At 34.4% G+C, this 25,602-nt stretch overlaps 1 protein-coding gene and 1 non-coding gene across 3 annotated transcripts in view; one reads left to right on the forward strand and one right to left on the reverse strand.

The window, feature by feature from the left end:
* The window catches only part of LOC138691753 (serine/threonine-protein phosphatase 6 regulatory ankyrin repeat subunit B-like), a 78,113-nt gene that overhangs the window by 35,252 nt on the left and 17,259 nt on the right, over positions 1-25,602 (forward strand). For both annotated transcript variants that reach the window (XM_069814095.1, XM_069814094.1), the window contains 2 exons: positions 23,748-24,082; positions 24,245-24,450. The gene's annotated coding sequence lies outside the window, so the exon portion shown is untranslated. The remainder of the gene's footprint in view (positions 1-23,747; positions 24,083-24,244; positions 24,451-25,602) is intronic.
* Positions 19,830-19,900, reverse strand: TRNAF-AAA (transfer RNA phenylalanine (anticodon AAA)). The gene has a single exon. It is a non-coding gene; the product is annotated as a tRNA-Phe (tRNA).

Here is a 25,602-nt window from a genome sequence, read left to right on the forward strand (position 1 = left end):
ACCCTCAACCTATGTTCCTCTCTCAAAGTAAGAGTCCAAGTGGTAATGGATTAGGCCTATTTATTTTATACATTTTATAATTAACTATTATATTGTTAAAGTACCTAGTAATAATATATTATATACAGTAATATTGTAAAGGAGGAATTTCACAGATTGCAAACTAGATAATCCTTGTTTTTGTATAATTATAGGAACATGTAGGAAACAAGACTATCATTGCTTAGGTTGGGATAGGATTACTTACATATTGTAATCAGGCTATATGCACAAATTTTCCAATATACTACTACCATAACTATGTAATGCTAACATTTATTTTCATATTTTTTTATGGTCGACCATGCCGAAATGTAGTAATTATACACCTGGTAGCAGTCCTTTAATAAATGTCATTAAAGTACACCTATTGATTAAAGTTCAGGTTTTCGATTATTCTCGGATATGCAATCGAAAGAAAACTAGCAAAAACGTCAAGCAGGTTGGAAATCCAATACTGTCGCAGAAGGTTATGTTCTGTTACTATAATAATTAGCGTTAATTGTAAATAATATTCAAATAAATTCAATTTTTCATCTCGTTTTTCAATGTAGAATTCAATTTCAAGGTTATATCAAGTTTAACGTTTGTCTTACTTTCTAGATTATATCAAGGTCGTCGACATTCGCTGCCCGGAAAAAATCAATACTTTCGCGTCTGCGCACAAATGTCACAATTATGAGATTGCACAAGGTCAGTTCGCTCCCCAGTCACATAAGAATAACATGAAAACTTATGAATAATTTCAAGTTAGAAATATGGTCGAGCATAAAAAGTCGTATGAAACTTGCCTATAATGGTAATTAAGATGCTCGTATGAAAATTATGACACTCGCTTGCGCTCGTTTCATAAACATCCTCGCGTCTTAATTACTATAATTATAGGCTCGTTGCATAATGTACTATTTGTGGTGCAAATTAAGTAACAAAACTCCGACATTTATATATTATGAATGCCAAATTATCTATTTTTATTTATTTTTGTATTTATTTATTTATTTTAGTGTTAATCCCTATTTCCCGTTGTCCTTTAGATTTATTATCGGTAAAATATCAATTAACGCATAATAGTATGATACACTCAGTTGATAAAATAGACAAATATATAAAAACAAAAAAAAAATATTAGTTAACGAATCACAATATTGACGATGGAGAGCGTTCTGGCTGGTTCGAATTGCAAGCATGGACTGCGCATTAGAATACATTGGCTTGGTCTGACCAGTGCAGGGTTGCCAGATAAAGGAATCGAAACCGTCGTACTAACTTATAAAAATTATCATACTTCAGCGTAAAATTGTCGTACATTTCTCAGCTTCCTAATATACTTCTAGTCCACCGCTGTGTAGTAATGGTTAGCACGTCTGACTGTGGAACGAGCAGGCCAGAGTTAAAATCCCGGATGAGACGAGTCATTTGGTTGACGTTGTTTCCAGTTTTCCCTCAACCCATTAAGAGCAAATGCTGGTTAACTTTCGGCGCTGGAGTCATTTCACTGGCATTATCACTTTCATGTCGTTACGCGGGTGATAAAGAATCGCAAAATAAATATTACTACCAGTAAATTTTAGTTCCAAATAAAAATACTACTGATTATAGTTCACAGCCACATGACATTCAGCATTGAAACAAATCACCACCCATTTCATCATCATCAATACTCTCATCGCAGTAAGGCGTGCACGATGACGCTTGGTTTGAAACAGAAACAGTCAGCAGAATTTGATCTTTGGCCGGCGCCGCAGCAGATAGGCCAATAAATGTGGCGGCTGAAAATTATATCAAATTAATTCATCTACAGTTGACTCAAACCCGACACCTCTATAATGTCGGCGCGTTTAGACTTATTAATGCTACTGCGGTACTATTCAATTAACTAATTTTGTATTTATTTATTTATTATTTTGCTCATAATTATAACATATGTTATATATAGAAAAAAACTTTAGCTCGCCCCTGAAAGAGGAGAACTCGTGCTCAGGGACGGGTTCCTGAATTGAAATTAATAAGTATACAATACAATTTGTCTTACGTCTACTATGCAATTATAGTATATACATTTAAATTAACAATTTTTCAATTTTTATAAAATCCATACATAACTTTTAAAATTTAATACTAGAACTATTAGAAGTGACAAGATTAGGATATTTAAATATCAATTTGTTATATATTCTTGGGCCTAAATTACTACTATGATGTCCACACCTGTGGAGTAACGGTCAGCGCGTCTGGCTGCGAAACCAAGTGGCCCGGGTTCGAGTCCCGGTCGGGGCAAGTTACCTAGTTGAGGTTTTTTCCGAGGTTTTCCCTCAACCCAATACGAGCAAATGCTGGGTAACTTTCGGTGCTGGACCCCGGACTCATTTCACCGAAATTATCACCTTCATATCATTCAGACGCTAAATAACCTAGATGTTGATACAGCGTCGTAAAATAACCCAATAAAAATACTACAATGATTAAATACTGTAACAGTGTTGCATTTTGGTTCAAACAATCTGAAAGAATTCATACCTTTTGTTTCATAACTATGAGAATACAATTCAAAATTATTTCGATTTTTATGTATGAATTTTATTAATACATATAATAAATTTGTCTTACGTTAAGTACATTAAAGTCTAAAAACAAATTTTGAGATGGAAAATCAATAGGTTTATGAAGACACATTTTAATTATTTTCTTCTGTAATAAAGAAAGTGGATTAAAATTGGATTTAAATGAGCTACCCCATCCTATAATTCCATACATAATTACCGATTGAAATAAAGTTAAATGTATTGTGCGTAATAAACTTATTGACAAGTAATTCCTCAATAAAACAAAATAATATACTACTTTACGTAATTTATTACGAAGGTAATTAATGTGTTGGTTCCATTTTAAATGATTATCGAAAATTATGCCTAAATACTTAACTTCAGAGGACTCTTTAATAATCGGACATTTACACTGTATAAGTCAACAATAAGAATTATGTAATTTAATACTTAATATAGATGTAGGAGGTTTGTTACATTTTTCAGATAATGAGAATGGAATAATTATGGTTTTATTTTCGTTGATAGAAAAGTAATTTATGTCAAACCATTTTTTTTATTCATTTAAGTCCATTATTTGAATTATTATATGCATCATACCAAGTTTTTCCACCAAACAGTAAAACTGTGTCATCTGCATAAGAATAGTGAACACCATTGTATTGTTGTAAGTCAATTTTTAATAAGTCATTAATATATATTAAAAATATAATAAGGCCTACAACTGTGCCTTGGGGAACACCTATATTAATAATTGAAGGTTCACTTGAATAATTGTGAATTTTCGTTATTTGAATTCTGTCGTTAAGATACGATTTTATTAAGTTTAAAGCATTACTTTTGATTCCTAATAAGTCTAATTTCTTAATTAAGATATCATGTTTCACTGTACCAAATGCTTTTCTTATGTCCAGGAAAATACCAATACATTTGCTACCTTGATATATTGCATTATCTGTACTGAATTTTTTTCGAAAACCAAATTGATTATCACTTAATATATTATGTTTATCAAGATAATTCATTAATCGAACTTTAATACATTTTTCTAGTAATTTTGAAATACATGAAAGTAATGATATTGGGCTATAATTGTTCATATTTCTTTTGTCTCCTGTTTTAAAAATAGGTTTCACAATTGCATTTTTAAATTTATTTGGGAATTTGCCATTTAGAAAACATAAATTAAAAATGAGTTAGAAGTTTGGCAATATAATTTATAACCATCTAAAGTATTTTAGCACTTATTATCAGGACCAGGTGATACATTATTTTTTAAAGTTTTGGCTATATTGATTATTTCATCATCTGTTACGGGGTAAAGATACATACAAACATTTACTGAAGTTATATTTCTAAGAAAATTGTTATTTTTTATAGACGATACAATATCCAACCCAATGTTTGTAAAATACGAGTTAAATTCTGTTGCAATATGTATTTTATCACTTAAGATTAAACACTTTCTAGAAACAATCTCAGTATATTGTTCTTTTTATTTACTTCAATATTTGCCGCTTCTCGCACAGTTTGCCAAAACATTTTAGAATTATTGCTATACTAGCCGTATCCGTGCGCTCCGCTACACCCGTTACAAATAAATATAAAGTAATTACATAATTAAAATAGGACATTTGATCCAGGGAACATTCGTGTTTGATAGAAGGATAAATCTTTTAATATGTTACTTAATTTAAATTGCATCCAAATAATTAAAATGCGATCATTTTGGTCCAGAGACACTCACTTGGTGCAATGACAATTCCTTTAACATGTTTCTTAATTTTTATTACATGCAACCATAGTTTAATGAAGATTGACATCATTTAGATTTAATGTGTATATTTTATTTTACTTGTTATAGGTTTCCATTGAATTATGGTAATAACTTAATTTTAACCCTTGTTTTCTACGTATTCAGTAAATGGTGCTTGGCCCACTATGGTTCTGAACCCTTGAAATAACTTAAATTATATTATATAATATTACATATTATGTTATATTATATTATATTATATTATATTATATTATATATTATATTATATTATATTATATTATATTATATCAGAAGTTACTGTAATAACATTATAGCATTATGTCCATCTAGAGAAACTACACTTTCCAATGGTGAAATAATAATTAATTATACAAATCGGTTAATTTAGCTTCCGATATTACTTCATACAAACACAGAAACATTCTCTGTAGGCTATCTTTCATAGCTTTCGATTGTTGCTGTCCAAGGCCTCTTATAGACGAAGTCATTTGTTTTTTAATTCATTACACGGCCTTAGATGGCAGTTATTTTAATTTTAAAACTCATTTATCTCATTAAATATCAGTCTTATCAAAATTTTTCAAGGAATAAAACTTACCGCAAATTATTTTTAAAGAAACTTTTGTTTCACAAAAATCAATAAGTGAGATATTTCGATTTATTTAATTCATGCCCCCTTATGACTCCCCTTTTAAATAATGTATTTTGAATGCCATATAGCCTAAAATCTAAGTTACAACGAACTTAATTTATATTCCAATTTTCATCGAAGTCCGTTCAGCCATTATCGCGTGAAAAGGTAACAAACATACAGACAGACAGACATACAAACAAAAATGTCAAAAAAGCGATTTTCGGTTCCAGGGTGATTAATTATATATGTTACGAACAATTATTTTTGGAAAATTGAAAATTACCAGAAAATTTTCGGCTACAGATTTATTATTAGTATAGATTTTTCTAATTTGATAGAGAAATAATTAGCTTTCGCTCTCTTTATTATGTTAGATAATATGTTACGAAATTTTTTTAATTTGTTTTTTAAAATAATATTAAATGGTTCTTTTCTTAATTTGCATGCGAGTTTGTCTTTCATACGGATTGATTTAACTGTACCATTTGTAATCCATGGTTTAATCTTTTTAAACTTACAAGAAACTTTTTGAGTAGTTTTATTTGTGTGCTTTATAATATTCGTATTTAAAATTTGGTAAAAAATTTCGATACCATTATCGGATCATTACAACTCAGTACAGTATCCCATGTTTCATTACCTATATCTAACAATAGGTCATCATAATTGATATTACTGTTATATATAAGTCTCGGAGTCTTCAAAGTCTACTTTATTAATAAATGTAATTAAAGCAATGGTAGTGTAATGGTCAGTAATATTGCTATGATAAACACTTGGTATAAATTCAAGTAGTTAAGTAGTAATTGATAAAATATTTCCTTTATCGAACAAACAAGGAAGTTAATAAAATTAAACTCGTATTATTTTGATATAACCGCGCCGTCTACGTGAAACCTAGAGGTCAAGATGACAAATTATGACTTGCATGGCAAGCATAGTTACAGATCGATTTTCAAAGCATCCCCCCCCCCTTAAAAGCATGTTTCTTTCATATTAGTCCAGGACATATTAAATGAAGAAAACTTATCTGAAAGGGATGGATTAACCATAAATTTCATTTTTAATTACAGACCAACATTATAAGTTCCCAATTATTTTTTTCCCTTCAGTGAAATAGTCGTACAAAATTGCGTACGACATAGAGTGCGGTCGTACCTCGTAGAACGAGTCGTATGCGTACGACTATAGTCGTACGTATGGCAACCCTGGACCAGTGACCCGGGACGGCTGGCAGGCGAACTCTCTTCCCTTCGCCCACGAGGCTACTATAATTAGTTGACTGCCGTCCCCAACTTGTCAAGGTCTTTATAGCGCGCGCAAGGAACGCAGTGGTGAACTGGTGACGTTATTGTCTGTATTTAGGCACGCCGAGAGGTGCGGGCCGATGAAAGTACTACCTCTTCCAAGAAGATAAACAGATGGAGACATCACCAGGAAAATGAAAGCGTAGTAAGAAAAGAATTCGAAGCGAATTAAACGCGCAACATTATATTTACGAATAAAATAACGATACTCTGCGAAGGGAACGCTCCATCGCTACATACCGTATTTGCTCGCGTAATTTGCGCCCCCACGTATATTGCGCACCCTAATTTTTAAGGGATTATTTTGAACTTTATTTTTGCTCCGTGTATTTTGCGCACACATTTTACGTACATATTTTTTTCAGTGTAGTAGGGATTACGTACATTTTTTTTTTTTTTTCAGTGTAGTAGGGATTTTCCTTCCCTACAGTCCATTGTAGGTCATTCACCAGCAACTGAAGTACCTGCTTCAGAAAGAAACCCCAAAGTCCCGCTACTTTAACAATGCTTGTCCTTGGTAGAGACAAGTTACCGGTATAGAAAATTAGCCCTACCGTAAATACTTACCTATACATATGCTAATTGAGATAAACTCAGAACAGGACCTCTTATTTGAAAAATCCGCATATTTTACGCACCCCAATTTTTCAGTGGCCAAAGTTAATTAAAAAGTGCGCAAATTACGCGAGCAAATACGGTAATAAAATAAACAAGACATGTATTCACATGCAGTGGAACTGAAACTAGAACCGTAATGTAACTATCACAACGCAAGACTGATTCTGTCGATGTCGTTTCCCTTCCGACTGTAGTCTTGAACGTCATTCAAGTTATCTCGTGACCTTTCCTTTCGCCCGCTATTCCTCAAGCCTCGTTCACATTTTTCAAGTATAGGTCGCGCCAGGGATTTTGGCAGATGGATTTTCTTAATGTGAACTGGAGAGAGAGTCCTCACCGCTGCAAGATCGGCTGTTTTCTCTGTCGCAGTGGAATGGGTAGGACATAAGAGTAAACATGCACGCCCGAGTATTTGTGCACTATGGACAGTCACCTCCAAAAACTAAACAAATATTACAGTAGTCTATATGTGTCTTTGGTATTCCCAAGAAACTTGTTCGATTAATTAAAATGTGTCTCAGTGAAACTTACAGCAGAGTACGTATAGGCCAGTTTCTATCTGATGCTTTTCCAATTCACTGCGGGCTAAAGCAAGGAGATGCACTATCACCTTTACTTTTTAATTTCGCTCTAGAATATGCCATTAGGAAAGTTCAGGATAACAGAGAGGGTTTGGAATTGAACGGGTTACATCAGCTTTTTGTCTATGCGGATGACGTGAATATGTTAGGAAAAACTCCACAAACGATTAGGGAAAACACGGAAATTTTACTTGAAGCAAATAAAGCGATAGGTTTGGTAGTAAATACCGAAAAGACAAAGTATATGATTATGTCTCGTGACCAGAATATTGTACTAAATGGAAATATAATGTTATATATATATATATATATATATATATATATATATATATATATATATATATATATGGAAATATGTTAATCCTTAGTCAATAGATAAGACTGAGTTTTACGAAATACGAACATTAAGGGATGCAAAATGGGAGGCAGTAATGTTAAAAATAATTATACCGATTTATTTTTTAACCAGCAGACGTGCAGCCTTTAAATTTAAAACAAAGATTCATTCATAAAATTGGGTTAGACTATTCATCTCATCTCTCAGAATTGTTTCTAAAATGTATAAGGAAAGTAAAAAAAAATTCAATTTCATGTAGGCTACTCCTTTGAAATAACGTCAGTTTTTTTTTTTTTTTTTTTTTTTTTTTGCCGAGCAGAGAGGAGAGAGAAAGAAGTCGACGATTTTAAAAATTCACTAAACTATATTTAACTAGAGACGTAAAATTTAAAATGAAGGTTACTCTCTACGATATTGGTTAAACAATCTTAGATTTTTTAAATACCATATCCTAAGATACTGATGAAAAGGCAGAAGGAAGTGAGAAATCTCATGTCATCCGATCTCGTTGAAACTCGATATCTGGGGATCTTTGCGATCACAGAATACGAATAAGGTATTATTTAGTCCGACTTTGTCCCTAAAGTGGTGGAGTGGGACAAAAATGGGCGAAAAATTAAATTAGATATCTTAGTTTTCGAGACGAAAATTACGAATAATACAATTTGTGCGAGTTCAATATGGCAGTTTCAATACTATGAATTATATTTTAAAAAATTGAACATCGGATATCGCACAAGTAACACATGTACAGTATTTAAGGGTGTATGTAACACCTTTCGATAGTATGCCTATACATTTAGTAAAATCCAAAGTGTAATTTCTACATATTCTAAATGAATGTTGTGCTGGAATTTAGTATAGTCATCAGCCAATACCTCTAGATTAATAAACAACTTTTTAGAATCCATAAAATACAGTATTTATTGTGAATGGTAATTATATTTTTCAATTGGTGCAATTTGTGCAGGGAAAATTGGTTTCTCCGATATTTTGTACGATTTCGGATATTTTAAAATGCTTTCTTCTCTGTTTTATTCACAATGTGCGTGTGAAGAAATTATTGCCCTTGTAATATCCATTACAATCCTATTTATTATACTCTTATATAAATCTAACTTCCGCAGCATGCAATTTTACCCAATTAACCAAATTATATTATGATTGTTAAGAAGAATCGTAATTTTATTAACTTGAATTGTCGCACCACCAGTAGACGATCCTAGATTATTACTGGACAAATCTTGTATATTGATCTGGTAAGGGTAGGATTGAACTCAGCTTCAAAAAATAAGGTACCGGTAAGGATTTTCAGGTTTTATAAAAATGTTAACATAATTCAGAAAGCAATTAAATTTATGTAATTTATGGCAAAAGTTGGAAAAGACCCTTCTACAGTCGACCTGGTTGGCGAGTTGGTATAGCGCTGGCCTTCTATGCCCAAAGTTGCGGGTTCGATCCCGGGCCAGGTCGATGACATTTAAGTGTGCTTAAATGCGACAAGCTCATGTCAGTAGATTTACTGGCATGTAAAAGAACTCCTGCGGGACAAAATTCCGGCACATCCGGCGACGCTGATATAACCTCTGCAGTTGCGAGCGTCGTTAAATAAACCATAACATTTTAACCCTTCTACAGACGAGCTTCCCCTACTCTTGGACCCACGCCTCGCCACTGGATTAGGCCTAAGTGCAGCGTTACTGATGTTACTCTTGTCTAATCCATTATTGTTACTGTACCGTATTTGTTTTATTAAATTTAAACTATTGTGCCCTTTTTATGTGTGAATAACCAACATTGTAAATAATACGACGTTTGATAATTTACACAATTTGAATTTAAAACGAGATACATATAGTATATTACGAAAAATTATACCGTATAGTTTTCATTACTGTTACAGTACCTAATATTGTAATTAATTGAAATAAAACACGCACACTGCATTACGAAATTCTTGCACATTCATTTATGCACCTTTCAATAATTTTCAGTTGCATCGCACTCATATTTTGAGGTGGAATTATAGGTTATGTTTACCCTATCAGTACTTACCTTATTTCTATATTCGCAATTATGCATTATAATTAAGCATAACGCTACGTATAACTTGTAATAGTAATATGCGTTACAAGAGCGGTATGTTGAAGTTTTCATGTTCGAGGAAACGTTTGAAAAAGCGAAACGTAGTTGAGCTTTTTCAATTTCCGAGAATTGAAAGAAAACATACCGCTCGTGTATCGTACATTATTTTGTGCGAAGATCGTTTATTATATACCTGAAAGAGGAATTTCTAATTAGTTGCAATGAAATCTCCATCTTGGTTTCTGTTCAATGACGGCAAATTAGCAAAACAAAAATATCTATCTTCAACATTGTTGCTTTAAAATGTTTTCTGTGTTTACTATACTCCAGCAGACCGTGATATACGTCTGTCTTTTTTTTCCCCCAGTCTATAAATGCGAACTTAAAACAAACGGTAAGGTTATGTAATGATTTAGAATTTACTTAATTTTTGCAAATATTTAAAAACAATAATTAACAGTGCAATTTAGATGAAATTGCAGTGGTAAGTTTCCAATTTATAATTATTACTATATTGAACGTCTCTAAAAATAATATGTTTAAAGCCTGAAGCAGTAAAATCAATATGTCACTTAAGCGGTAAGAAGAGGGAAATTGTTGTGTGTGTTACGTTGGGAATACTGAATGTGGAATTTTAGACTTTACGCGGATTGGTTTTGTGCGGAAACCAAGCAAATACGCACGATCTCGCAAAAATAAAATTTGTCTATATTTCAGTTTTATTTATTCGTTTCATACGGTACTTCAATCTGAAGTCTGATTAGTTCAATATGTTATTAGGGCTAAACTAGCGTTGAGGTAGTTCCCTTCGTACTCATACACCTTGCATATACGAATTAGTTTGATTAGTTTAGGCTTTTATTATGCTTTGCGTACCTATAGGATCAAATGCATCTTCACAAAAAATAAATTCAACGGTTTTCACTTCAGAAATTATCGGAACTACCTCACCGCTAGTTTCCGTCATAGTCAGCAATGTATGCAAAGAAAGGGAAAAAGGAACTGGCCACCCTACCCCCATTATCTCTTGGCTTAGTTGCTTTATGAGTGATACCTTATTGGCCTTCGGACAGTTGACTAAACGACAGCTGTACTGCAATAAGGCAACCCCTAAGCATCTGTCTAGATATACAAGTTTATGTTATCATGTCGAATGTGAAAGCACAATTATTCAAATTGCAGACTACTTCATTAATATATGTATAAATATATTGCTGAATAATTATTTTAGAGTGAAAGCAAGCATTTGCGTTAAGAAATCTTCACACAAACTAGTTATAGACACTGACAAAACATTTCCGGAAAAAGATCATGAATGCTTAATGTATTTAGTTTAAATTAGGAAGTAGTTACATAAAATAACTGTAATTTTGATTTTCTCCAATGCCCTATCATTCCATAGCTACGTTATAATGCCATATAGATATTATAGGTCATGTTTACTGTATTTACCTTATATTCACAATTATACATTACAATTAAGCATAATGTCATGTATGATACTCCCTCACGCTCAATTTGTATTTTAATTAATATATTATTACGATACTGGGTTGTACTGAACTGTATTTATCGACTATCTACGAGGGGAAATAATGTAACCGTACGAACATTTCATAGGAGGGACTGTGGTGAGGTAACCGTGTTCTGAAGTTTATCCTAAATATATTCTTTATTAAATCTCAAAATAGCTTTCGTTCTCAACTTAAAATGTTGACGCAAATAGGTTATGTTAACATGATGAATTCTCTTCACATAAAAATAACACAGTTTTATAATTATTCCTGCAACATATTATGCAATAAATAAATTGAACTTATGGAGACATTACACTGAATAAAAATCTAATAGTATTATTTATTTGTTCCCTACTATACTGGGTTGTATTGAATTGTATTTATGTAACCTACCAGAGGAAGTTACACACAACTGTACATACACTAATTTCATAGGAGGGACTGTGGTAAATTTACTACGAACAAGAAGGAAGATAGATGTGCTAAATTAAAATCACAATATAAATAATTCTTCTTTATTAAATCTCAAAATAGCTTCCATTGCAAACTTAAAATGTTGATGCAAACAGGTTATGTGAACATGTAAAACTCAGTTCACATTAAAATAACACAGTTTTGTAATTATTTCTGCAACATATTATGCAGTAAGAAGTTAACGGATGTTATGCACACATTACACTAAATAAAATTGAGCACAGGCACGCAATAAAGTAATATATTTCACTGAGCTCCGTATACTCAAATACAAAAGCCCGACCCTTCGAGTGACGTCACACAACCTGCATTACGGTCTGGTCTACATCGAGAAGCATCCCCGTTTCTCCCTCACGCAGCTCCTAGGCGTGGGCAAAGCACCTAAAGACGGATGAATTTAATCGGCAGAAGAAAAATAAATAATTTTTTGACTTCGTCACAAATTTAATTACCTTACAGCTAATCTAACCTAATATGAAATTATGTAATTCAGTGCTCACCAGGTGATTTCAAGAGAGCCGATGTATGTAACTAATAGGAGTGAAATATAGGAAAGGTAGTAGCGAAAATTAAAAAAAAAATATCCAGTAATAAATTATTGAGAAAAATTCATTTGAAATTGGAATTAACAAAGAGAACTTTTGAAAACTGTAATTATTAAAACTACAAATACCGGTAACCTCTTAGCAAGCAACATAATAATTAAAGAATGACACTAATAGAAAGTTACTCATGATATTAACTCACCACATTTATTGAAAAGATAAGATACTTACGATTAACATTGCTATCAGAAACAACAGGAGCCACAGCTAGCTACACTTCTTTTCGCGTGATGGAGACATCGTGTAGTCTAATATAATTTGAAACAAATATTGTCGCGTGATGGAGACATCGTGTAGTCTAATATAATTTGAAACAAACATTGATCTCACACGTGTCTCGCAACTTGGCAGAGGCTTTTGCAGAATAAAACTGTTCTTACATTATTTTGAACAATAATGACAAATTGTGTGTGATGCAAGTGCTAACTTTCCTCTTTGTTAACAAAGATAGCCCTACGCATTAATAAAAAGAAAATTGGAGTAGGTCCTATAAACACAATAAATCTAAACTCTCGATTTTTTTTATTTTATTGGGTTATTTTACGACGCTGTATCAACATCTAGGTTATTTAGCGTCTGAATGATATAAAGGTGATAATGCCGGTGAAATGAGTCCGGGGTCCAGCACCGAAAGTTACCCAGCATTTGCCCGTATTGGGTTGAGGGAAAACCCCGGAAAAAACCTCAACCAGATAACTTGCCCCGACCGGGATTCGAACCCGGGCCACCTGGTTTCGCGGCTAGACGCGCTGACCGTTACTCCACAGGTGTGGACTAAACTCTTTATGGTACAAACTTATTAATACAGATATTTCGCTTATGCTCAGTCCGTCTTATCCTATAATTCTCTGCGGCAATGGTACCTGTATTGAAAGGGTTTAATTATCCAGCAACGAATGTTATGATTTACAGTACATTTCATTTAAATCCGAGGGAATGAGACATTTTTGGAAATTTTAAAGTCTTAATTATTACTTTTTCATTTATAAATCAGCTTTTTACAAAACCTATAGCGAAATGTTTAAATTAAATATTGATGTATCTGAAAAATATAATACATGTACCAGCTCGTTGCAGTGTACCTCTGATAAGCAATCCTTGCAAAGGCTGGCGGTACTATAGACCGCCATGTTTTTTAGGGAACGATCCATAGTACTGTTGGCCTCCGCAGGGAGCGCTTATCAGAGGTCTTCAGCCTCTCTATAGTATCTAACTCGTTGCCGTAAACGCTCTGGTTGTATTTTCCTTGCAAGTTGCACGTTTCGACTTTTGGCTTTTTTTTTTTTTTTTTTTTGAAACGTCAGATTTCTCACTTTTATAAATTTGTATCTCGAAATTTTCTTTTCTTATGCGTCCCTTAATCTCATATTTTTTTCCGTCCTCTAGTCAGTTACCACCACTCATCGTGTAATACAAATACATGACATAATCGCAATATTGTATCCATATATAACTGCGTAGAGACCATATTTTTCCATCTACATCATAAACATCACATCAGTAATAATTATTATTATAATTATAATTATCATGGACCGTGAACTAAATATCCCGTCCTAAATAAATGCACTGTCTTTACGGCCACGGTGTCCCATTTCAGACTTTGCGCTGGTGTGTTCTAATTACTTTTAAACATATTATTTTTTCCGATCATATTAGATAAGTAGCTTATGAAGTCATTACTTACCCAGCAGTTGGTAATAGGCCTACCACCTTGCGTAGTTGACCTGGCACTTTATCCACGGTGTCCTTACTTACTTACTTACAAATGGCTTTTAAGGAACCCGAAGGTTCATTGCCGCCCTCACAGAAGCCCGCCAGCGGTCCCTATCCTGTGCAAGATTAATCCAGTCTCTATCATCATACCCCACCTCTCTCAAATCCATTTTAATATTATCCTCCCATCTACGTCTCGGCCTCCCTAAAGGTCTTTTTCCCTCCGGTCTCCCAACTAACACTCTATATGCATTTCTGGATTCGCCCATACGTGCTACATGCCCTGCCCATCTCAAACGTCTGGATTTAATGTTCCTAATTATGTCAGGTGAAGAATACACGTATGGGCGAATCCAGAAATGCGTGTCCACTTAAAAAAATGAACACTTGCTATTCGATGCTGCTTTTGAATTTGACACGCAAGTACAGATTTTTTGTATGTCTGCGAAAGCACTGGCAATTCACAGTCTTTATCTCCCGAATGTTCTGGGAGCACCACATTGAACTTCTCCTTTAAAGCGGCAAATTCAAAGCGAAGAATCAATCGTTGCATGGCAAAGCCTAAAACTCGTGGACAAAAACTACACCACTTCTGTAGTGACATTGGGCACTTTTATAAAACTGTTGTATATGAGATATTTACTTCCTTTTACGTACTTGTCAATACAGTATGCTTCTTTGTAATCGGATTTATAGTTTAAAGATGATATTCATTGAAATTTATATTTTGTAGTGGGACATCCACGGTGTCCACATGTTTGGGTATTCCAAGCTGTGCATGGCGTCAAGAAAATGTAATATCGACCTATGTTTATGGTGGATAACTAGGTGTAATATATATTATTTACACAGGAGATATTTCCCAAGTTAAAAGATATTACAGAAATCAATGCAGGGGAAAGAAATGTGATGGGGTTTCGTGAGAATGACCCAAATAGGCCAACACAATACACATTACAGAATGTATAATTTTACGATAATCAGCATATTGTTAGATTTCAGAGAATCGAAAATTATATTAACATACATTACTTTTAGATCACAAGACATATATATATATATATATATATATATAATACAATATATATATTTTTATATACAGGGACATCATTTTATTTTTACTTCAATTTTTATTGTACCTGAGTTTTGGAATGTACTTCACTCCCACCCCTTCTACTAGTAAACTTCCAACCGTTCACGACACAGAGCAGAGGGCGCGTAAGCAGTACTGAGTTACTGAGTATAGTACGTTTCAGAAATATGTTCGCGTTTTCCAGTGACGAAAGAGCTTTCAATATTGAATCATATTTTCGTACGGGTACTGTCGTCCGTTTCCCTATGTCGCATCCCGGTTTCCCCCACCTGCTTCTGTTCGCCCCTTTGTAGCTGGGCTATCTTAGCTCTTTTCTGAAAACATTAATTTCTGTTAGGAATTGGACGTCTACGTAATATTATTGAAGTGTTTAAAATAACTTAAATAAAAGGGCCTCCTTAAGTAATTAATTGTCACGTGATTCCCCCCCCCCCTTTCTACAACCCTGCGACAAAACCACTTGAACGGACAGTAGATAGCATTTCTGAGTGATTTTATCTTTTCGGATCGGGCAGAAGTGAAGAATGAATTTACAGTACGTAAGGTACTCTTTTATAGAGTAGGTACAGAATTATTTCAACATGAGTTACTCGTACGAAGGACGAAACTGGTAATTGGAATTAGGTACAATAGTCTATAGTGCGATAATATGCACAAAAGAACTGAAGCCTGTATCGAAATGAACGGCCACCATTTTCTAAAATGTGTTTAAATATCCATATTATAATTATTTTTCAATTTAACTTCATTCTCTATATAGTACGCTAATGTGCTGTAACAGTACAATATACACTGCATAATGAATACTTCCGAATGGATGGCTCAATTCGTGTGTAATACAATAAGAGTTGATACAGTACTGTATTTTGATTAAATAAAAACCTAATGAAAATTATCAAACTCAAAATTGCGATATTTCCTAGTTTACATAAATGGATAAACTACTTTTCTTCCCTCCTATACCTAGTAAAGTGATTTGTATTTTACCCCAGTATCATCGAACTCCAGTCGTGGAAGGGGTAGCAAACGGTGTTTCCTGTTTCAATCGTTAATAGAAAGGTATAGCCAGGTTAATATTAAAAATGTTAGTAAAAATAAAATGATGTCCCTATACATACACACATATATGCACCTTGTTTACACAAGTTCTTTTTATAATCAAGTGAAATAAGTATGAAGACATTATTACAAAAACAGACCTAGTCATTTTTTATGAAATTCAGTTAATGATACATTTGCTACTATTTTAAATGTTTATAGACTCCAAAAACGCCCCATGTCGAGTGCAATAGACACAAGGACAAAACACCAGTTGAATGGAAATAGTTAACATGTGTTATTCTTTTATTTTTTATTGTTTTCCTGAAGAACAGCAATTTTTACACGGGTTATTTTTTTAATGTCTTCATATGCGATAATCAGTAGCCTATAGACCTATTGTTAAGCTTTAGAGAATCTAAAATTATATTACCGGTACTTTTAGACAACAGAACATAAATATTATAGTAAAATATGCGCAAAGGTAGCCAAATTGCATTGCATTTGTAAGTCATTCTTCATTTAATAAAGGGAATGCTATCAATTAAAAAAAAATGCCGGTACCTAATACATTGCAAATAATAGGTAACGTGAAGACCTAAAAACTAAACATAATCAGCTTATGCAAAAAATATACTTTTTACGACTGGATTTCTTTACATACTGTATTGTTATTTTAATAAATAAATATGTATTATATATAATCATTGCCAGGGGCGATTTCTCAGGGCATGCTATGCTTGCTGCGCAAGCCCAATATTTTCGTACAGTGTGTATTTCTCAAAATGGGATTACGTACATTAAAATTAATTTTGTTTTTTGGAATATTGTATAGGCGTAATACCATTTGCAGCTATCGCAATGCTTGCTCGTTTCTCGGAGCTACAGGAAAGACGTAGAAATAGCGAGAATATGATGCGCGCGCAAGTGCCTTCCTCCTTAGTCCGTCCTAGGCGCACATGCTTCTGTTATGTGTTGTTTGAAGCTCTGGTCCGAGAGCTACACCAACGACTATTTAACGTTACACAGAGCAGTATTGACAGCGGGAATGTGCTGTGATTTGCGACTGCAATGTAATTGTATGAGCGGAATGCTAGCTGCTACATGTATGATTGACTCTTAAACATTAATTTGAAGTATTGCAATGAGTTCGGAATTGTGTGTTATTGAAACCTTATTATTGAATCCATTTTCCCGAAGGACTATTCAAGAGAAGACAGCCATTATAGAGAATATGTGTGCTCGTTCAGTGCAGCTGAATACAACAATATGCATTGGTTGGCAGGGTCGAAAAAACTAAATGAACTGTTTTGTTGGCCATGTTTGTTACTCTATATTATATCGAACTTCTACATCTCATAAGCGAATATGATCCATGACTCATAATGATTTCATAATTATAAAATAAATTATTTATGTGGGTCTGATTATTTTTATTAATTATGACATATATTCCCATCTTCCTCTATGAATAAAAGAGCAAGCCTAACTTTCGTGACTAGCATTCGCCCCTGATCATTGCTTGCGGAGTGATGGTACATAATTTTTATGCACATATGTAATATCAATAGGATGGCATTCCTTACTTTTTTAATAAGATATGGCGGGCAAAATATAAAAAAGATTATTTATAGGTGAACTGTATACATTTATAATCCCCAGTGAAAAAATAATACACTAGGATCTGCAAAAACAAAACAAAAAATTGCCATGCGATTGGCAACATAGAAGTCTCACAAATATTATATATATATATATATATATATATATATATATATATGAATTATATCGACACCCTCACTATTCCCTCTTTTCATCCCCCATCCTCTCACTCTACACCATTTTACTACACTATCTTTCTCACATATTTTATTCTACTTCTATCTTTCACTCTCTCTACCTACTATATTCTACGAACTATTTCATATTAAATTGAAATATACAACTCACCTTCAAATACACCGGGATTCGATCCTAGGACCTTTCGTTTAGTAAACCATAGTCATTATGGTACGAATTCGTTAATGAACAAACCCTTAAAAATTATACTTAGACACAATTAACATAATATACTATCAAGGACTGCCGAACATTGAAATCTTTCAAATCCAAATTAGAAAATTATCTTATGACGAGTTGCCAAACTAACTTACTATTATGACAAGTGTTGTGTTGCTTGTTTCCACGTATTCACGGTTTTTTATGTTCTAGTGATATTTAACTTATTTTATCTTTTTGTTTTCATATTTTCCGATAATGCTATATCTATAATGTGATAACTTGAGCTATATATAATCATAATTTTCCTTACTGTGTGTACCTAAAAATATTGTATTCATTGTATGCTTTGTACTGCACTATTTTATTACTATTATTATTATTATTATTACTACTACTCTTATTATTATTATTATTATTATTATTATTATTATTATTATTATTATTATCAATAATTGTCTTATTTTTTATACTTTGTATGCCTCATTTATTTTGAACTGCTGTTCACATTTTATCATGCTTTTCCCTTTCTTTTTGTATGTTATATATTATGTCTGATTTCTACTTACTTGTTGTTTACATTTTATTAATATTATCTTATTCAGTTTTGTGTGTAAAATTGTAGTGCACTTTGTAAATTTGTAGTGGTTTTTTTTTTGTAACGCAGTTTTACTCCTGGTTGAGTGTTAGAGAAGGCCATGTGGCCTTAACTCTGCCAGGTTAAATAAATCGTTATTATTATTATTATTATTATTATTATTATTATTATTATTATTATTATTATTATTATTACTTCCAAACGCATGAAAAATACAAGTCCATTTGCAACTGATTCATTAGTTTGCTACTAATTTTTTCGTACATTGAAATGTAACAAATAGATCACAAACTATTTAACTTGTATTGTACAAAAAAGTAATATCTTAAATATCCGAAAGATGGCGTTACTCCACTTATCCACTATCAATTGTCTCATTATACATAATTAAATCGATTCACTCTTGACTATTTACGATGGCTAGTTTGTTCCATGTGCCTAGTGCATCAAATATATGTGTACTTCACGCATCACAGAAGACCATAAACTTTCGCGAATTATGGAAAGTCATCGACACAAATAACTAAAGTTGTGTAAGTTGGTGCATCGAACAAGGATTAATTCCAGATAAAACACCTTGTAGTAATTGTGGCGCTGCAGGAAAAAGTAATATGGCAACATCGAAATATAAAAATTTTCCGTACTGCCGTAAATGTAAGCAGTGTAAAACATGGTGTACGATAACAACAAACACGTTGTTTGGAAACTGTAACATTAGTTTACATTTGGGTTAATGGGTGTACAAAACAAGATGATCAAATGTTCCTCAACTTCACAAACGACATTAAAAAAGCATAGCCGGGCTATGGACAAACATCATTAACATCCAGAACTTACGATGAAAGAGTAATGAAACGGAGAAAAATTCCCTCCGGCGCCGGGATTTGAACCCGGGTTTTCAGCTTTAGTGCTGATGCTTTATCCACTAAGCCACACCGGATACCCACCCCGGCATATGAGAGAATCGTCTCAGATTAAGTTCCAACTCTTGGGTTCCCTCTAGTGGCCGCCCTCTGCACTACGTCATAGATGTCTATGAACGTAGGACTGAAGTCCACGCATGTGCTGAGATGCACTTGTTATGAGTGACTAGTTGGCCGGGATCCGACGGAATAAGCGCCGGCGCCGGAGGGAATTTTTCTCCGTTCCATTACTCTTTCATCGTATGATGACGCAGAATATCTGCATGAAAATATCATATGTACTTCGGTACATTAAATAATATATCCAGAACTTACATCAACACAAAATAACAACAATGAGGTAAGTTAAATTGCTAAAATTGTATGAAAACAATTTTTCGTACTTGCAATATTATGTGTAGATATATGTAACGTCATGTAAACCTCTTACTTTATCCAATTTATTGATCGGGAAAACAGCGACTCCATCTTGAACTCCATCTCCAATAAAAACAAACTTGATTTTGGCATAATGTTGTTGGATGTATACTGGACTCAATGAAATTAAAAGTGACAAAAGTTCTTTAAAATTTCCCCAATTAGTTGAAGATGAACTTTCATCATGTCCGTGAAAAGATAGCCCAAAAATAAGACTTCATTAATTACTACACGCAACACTCATCTGTTCAATTTTCTTTCAGAGCGTCATAAATAGGATTCTGATTTTTCTCCAGGTGTATTAATTACAAAGCACACTTGAGATGTTCTGCAGAATCTGAATGTTTGTTCAGTGATCGGTTGATAATTAGCAAGTCACAAAATCCATCCGAGTTCCATGCCGATTTTTTTTATCCCAACTAACAAACAGGGCCAACAAAACAGTTATTCCAAATAAGAACTACCGCACAGCCAGTGATATTCAATGTAGGACGTACTTTTAAAATGTTTGGTATAAGATCTTGCACCTTTCCTTTCCAACTTTTTTGCCGATATATTAAGAACAGGTGTTGGTTTTCCCGCTAACAATATATCTCTTTCATCACCTTCACTCCACCCCGAAAATGGTGTCTGTAACACGCTACACACTATATCGTTTATAGAATACATTCCTCATTGTTAATAAAAATATTTGAGTCACCATTTTTTAAAATAATGACAAAACTATAACTTACTTACTTACTGGCTTTCAAGGAACCCGAAGGTTCATTGCCGTCCTCACATAAACCCGCCATCGGTCCCTGTCCTGTGCAAGATTAATCCAGTCTCTATCATCATATCAGACCTCCCTCAAATCCATTTTAATATTATCCTCCCATCTACGTCTCGGCCTCCCCAAAGGTCTTTTTCCCTCCGGTCTCCCAACTAACACTCTATATACAATTCTGGATTCACCCTCACGTGCTTCATGCCCTGCCCATCTCAAACGTCTAGATTTAATGTTCGTAATTATGTCAGGTGAAGAATACAATGCGTGCAGTTCTGCGTTGTATCACTTTCTCCATTCTCCTGTAACTTCATCTCTCTTAGCCCCAAATATTTTCCTACGAACCTTATTCTCAAACACCCTTAATCTCTGTTCCTCTCTCAGAGTGAGAGTTCAAGTCTCACAACCATAAAGAACAACTAGTAATGTAACTGTTTTATAAATTCTAACTTTCAGATTTTTTGACAGCAGACTAGATGATAAAAGCTTCTCTACCGAATAATAACATGCATTTCCCATATTTATCCTGCGGTTAATTTCCTCCCGATTATCATTTATATTTGTTACTGTTGCTCCAAGATATTTGAATTTTTCCACCTTTCGAAGGATAAATCTCCGATTTTTGTATTTCCATTTCGTACAATATTCTGGTCACGAGACACAATCATATACTTTGTCTTTTCGGGATTTACTTCCAAACCGATCACTTTACTTGCTTCAAGTAAAATTTCCGTGTTTTCCGTGTGTGGATTTTCTCTCCTAACATATTCACGTCATCCGCATAGACAAGCAGCTGATGTATATAACTAAAAATAAATAACTACTTAACTTAATCTTCTAATATATCGTTTTAACAACAAGACATAACACAATCATTCTATTCACACGTCTCTCAAACTGAAATGAAGAGGTATAAAGAAGTGTGAACACTATGAAAGAAAAGGAATTTATCTTATTATATTCGCGTGCCGTTATTTTCATTTCAAAAGGGCCAAGCCAGGAGGCTGTAAGGCTGCTTGCAGCTACAAAAGAAAAATTTTTTGTCAGCGTTTCAAGTACCCTCGAAGGGAGACTCTCTATAGAAATCTTACAAAAGTTCGTTGCCATGGCTACCCGTAAACAAATCCGCAAATTGAGAAGCTCTGCCTCCGAAAGAGGGAAATAGCTGCAATCTTCACCCTTCCCCACTCCTCTCTGCGCCAATCAGTAGTGACAAGTTACTGTATAATGGGACTAGTGTTACATAATGTATAATACCCTAGATCATATATGTAACAGATAACTCCTCGCTACGTTAAAGTCGCCAGCACTTTGAAGAGAACAGCCGCCAGGATCGCCACCCGGCCACCGTAAACGAACACGAGATGGCAGCACAGTCGCTAATGCAATTCAAATGGGAAGTATGACGTGACCCCTTATGTAACAACTAGATGACAGCGTAGTAAACCTGACAAAAGTTGTTAACCTCAAAGCCTATAAGCGCGACATATCTGTTACATATATGATCTAGGATAATACCCAGTTTGGAAGTAAATCCCGAAAAGACAAGGCATATGATGATGTCTCGTGACCAGAATATTGTACGAAATGGAAATATAAAAATTGGAAATTTACCTTCTGAAGAGGTGGAAAAATTCAAAATCCTGGGAGCAACATTAACAAATATAAATGATATTCGGGAGGAAATTAAATATTGAATAAATATGAGAAATGCCAGTTATTATCCGGTTGAGAAGCTTTTATCATTCAGTCTGCTGTCAAAAAATCTGAAAGTTAGAATTTATAAAACTGTTATATTACCGGTTGTTCTTTATGGTTGTGAAACTTGGACTCTCACTTTGAGAGAGGAACATAGGTTAAGGGTGTTTGAGAATAAGGTGCTTAGGAAAATATTTGGGGCAAAGAGGGATGAAGTTACAGGAGAATTGAGAAAGTTACACAACACAGAACTGCACGCATTGTATTCTTCACCTAACATAATTAGGAACAATAAATCCAGACGTTTGAGATGGGCAGGGCATGTAGCACGTATGGGCGAATATAGAAATGCACATAGAGTGTTAGTTGAAAGATGGAGGGAAAAAGACCTTTGGGGAGGCCGAGACATAGATGGGAGGATAATATTAAAATGGATTTGAGGGAGGTGTATATGATGATAGAGACTGGATTACTCCTGCTCAGGATAGGGACCATTGGCGGGCTTATTTGAGGGCGGCAATGAACCTCCGGGTTCCTTAAAACCTGTAAGTAAGTAAGTAAGTAAAATGCAGAACATTTAAGTGTAGAACATATCACAATGCAGAAGGTAAAAGACAAAAATGAAGTGAAATAAAATACGATATTAAAATACTTTTAAATAAGTGAAGTTGCGCTTAGTAAACAGGTGAAGTGCCGCTTCACGAGTTTTACCCGAAAAACCACTCCTGCTCTTTATGCATTGCAACCAGTTCATATGGTTCAGCACGTTGTATGAGCTGCAAATACAATGACTGTCCAAAGCCATAGGTGGCGTTAGTGAATCCGGTTCTGACAGGTGAGCGATCCCTGATACAACTAGGTCCCATCCGCAGACGTGTAGCTTGATATGCCCCAGGCCCCTGAATCTCAAATCATTTCTGTTTCAGCTTCGGAAACCTCAAGATTTCAGTCCAACTTATTTGTAACTGTATTGCTGATTACAGATAAAATAATGGGAAGATGAAGAGTGTTGGTGGAATGGTAGAGAGAAACGGTAGTACCCGAGAAAACCGTCTGATACGTCTGCTTTTTTCACCACAAATTCAATCACGTCCATGCCGTGGATTGAACCAGGACCACCTGGATGGAGGACCAACTCACTAATGCTTAAGCTACAGATGTGGAGTGTGTTGGCAGAATACTGATAAAGCTACAAATGGTACCATAAAACTCAGGAGATGCGAACTACTCGAAACTTAATATATTTGTTTCGTAACTTGCTTCAGTAGCTCAGATGTAGTGTGATGGACTTGAAGTAGAGTGGTGAATCCAACCAAAGGTAAGTTTAATATTAAATGCGATTAATTGAAAGACCTACCTTTGGGCAGAACACTAAATGAATGAAAATTAATAATTCAAATTAAGATAATGGGCGATGGGATACCTAGTATGTTGGCCTGCTCATTCCCCTGACATTAATCCATTGGATTTTTGGTTGTAGGGACACTTGAAGGCTTTGGTGCATGCATCAGTGATGTAGAATCAGTACAGGAGCGCGTCATAAATGCCTGCCAGTACATCCGAGATCAACCAGGAGTGTTTCAAAGAGTGCGTGAATCCGTAGGACAGAAGGATGCATTACTATGAACGGACATCACATTGAGCACCTCCTCTAGCGATGTTGAAGAAGTGCTCATAGCTCTTAAGGTATGAGTTTTAGGATCCATGTTTGTTAGATTTTTTTTTCCTGTTTTGGTGTATACTACCTTCTCTGAAAATATGGAATATGCCCCACCACCCGGTTTGTGAGGTGATGAACGTCTCTTATCTACATCTCTCATAATGCAGATCCCAATGTTACGTCATTAATTGCGATCGGTGACCTTGTCTCACGTCAGCAGCATATGGTAACGTCAGATTCACATTGTGGCGAGACGTTTTACCAAAAAAATGCATCTAGCTCCGCCATCATTCGAAAACGTACCTATGTTCATATGAAATTCTTCACTCAAAATGGCCAAAGGTATCGTATCCTAAATTTTTTACCTTTTCTCGGGAATCACCCTGTAGACACAGACGATACACAAACATGTACTCAATACATAACTAAATTTCAGCTCTCACACACTTTTCGATATCATAATAAGCAACAAGAAGTCATCCCGACCATCCCCACTTCCAGAATCCTAGAAGACAGCAGTCGAGAAAACACAAGCATATCCACACCTGTGGAGTAACGGTTAGCGCGTCTAGCCAGGTGGCCCGGGTTCGATTCCCGGTCGGGGCAAGTTATCTGGTTGAGGTTTTCTCTGGGGTTTTCCCTCAACCCAATATGAGCAAATGCTGGGTAACTTTCGGTGTTGGGCCCCGGACTCATTTCACCGGCATTATCACCTTCATCTCAGCAGTAGTAAGTCCGCTGAAGACGAAGCAGAATACTTTTCAACTGTCATACAGCGTAATTAAGGTTCATTACCTGTAACACTATGAAGTTTAGAAGCTTTTAAGTTTAAAAGCTTCTTCACATAAAAAATAATAATAAATTCGGAAATCACAGAGGACATCGGAATTTTTGCCATTGTAATCATAACTAAATAGAACATCTAAATTAGAGATGAACAAAACTAACTGCTGCTCTCGCTTGCAGTGTTCATTGAATTTGTCTTTCGAGTCTCGTTTTGTCATTCTCGAAATAGCATTTGGTCGGCGTGGAACGATTCTGTTACTTTGAATAACATACATCGTTGAAATAAATAACATTATAAATGTTTAAGTGAGACAAAAAGACAAAACAGAACAGTATCTTAGTTATTAAAATGTTCTGGCTCTATTATATTATCAAGGTTATATAAATAGAAA

Source organism: Periplaneta americana, chromosome 16 (assembly GCF_040183065.1).
Source record: "Periplaneta americana isolate PAMFEO1 chromosome 16, P.americana_PAMFEO1_priV1, whole genome shotgun sequence".
Taxonomy (NCBI): Eukaryota; Metazoa; Arthropoda; class Insecta; order Blattodea; family Blattidae; genus Periplaneta; species Periplaneta americana.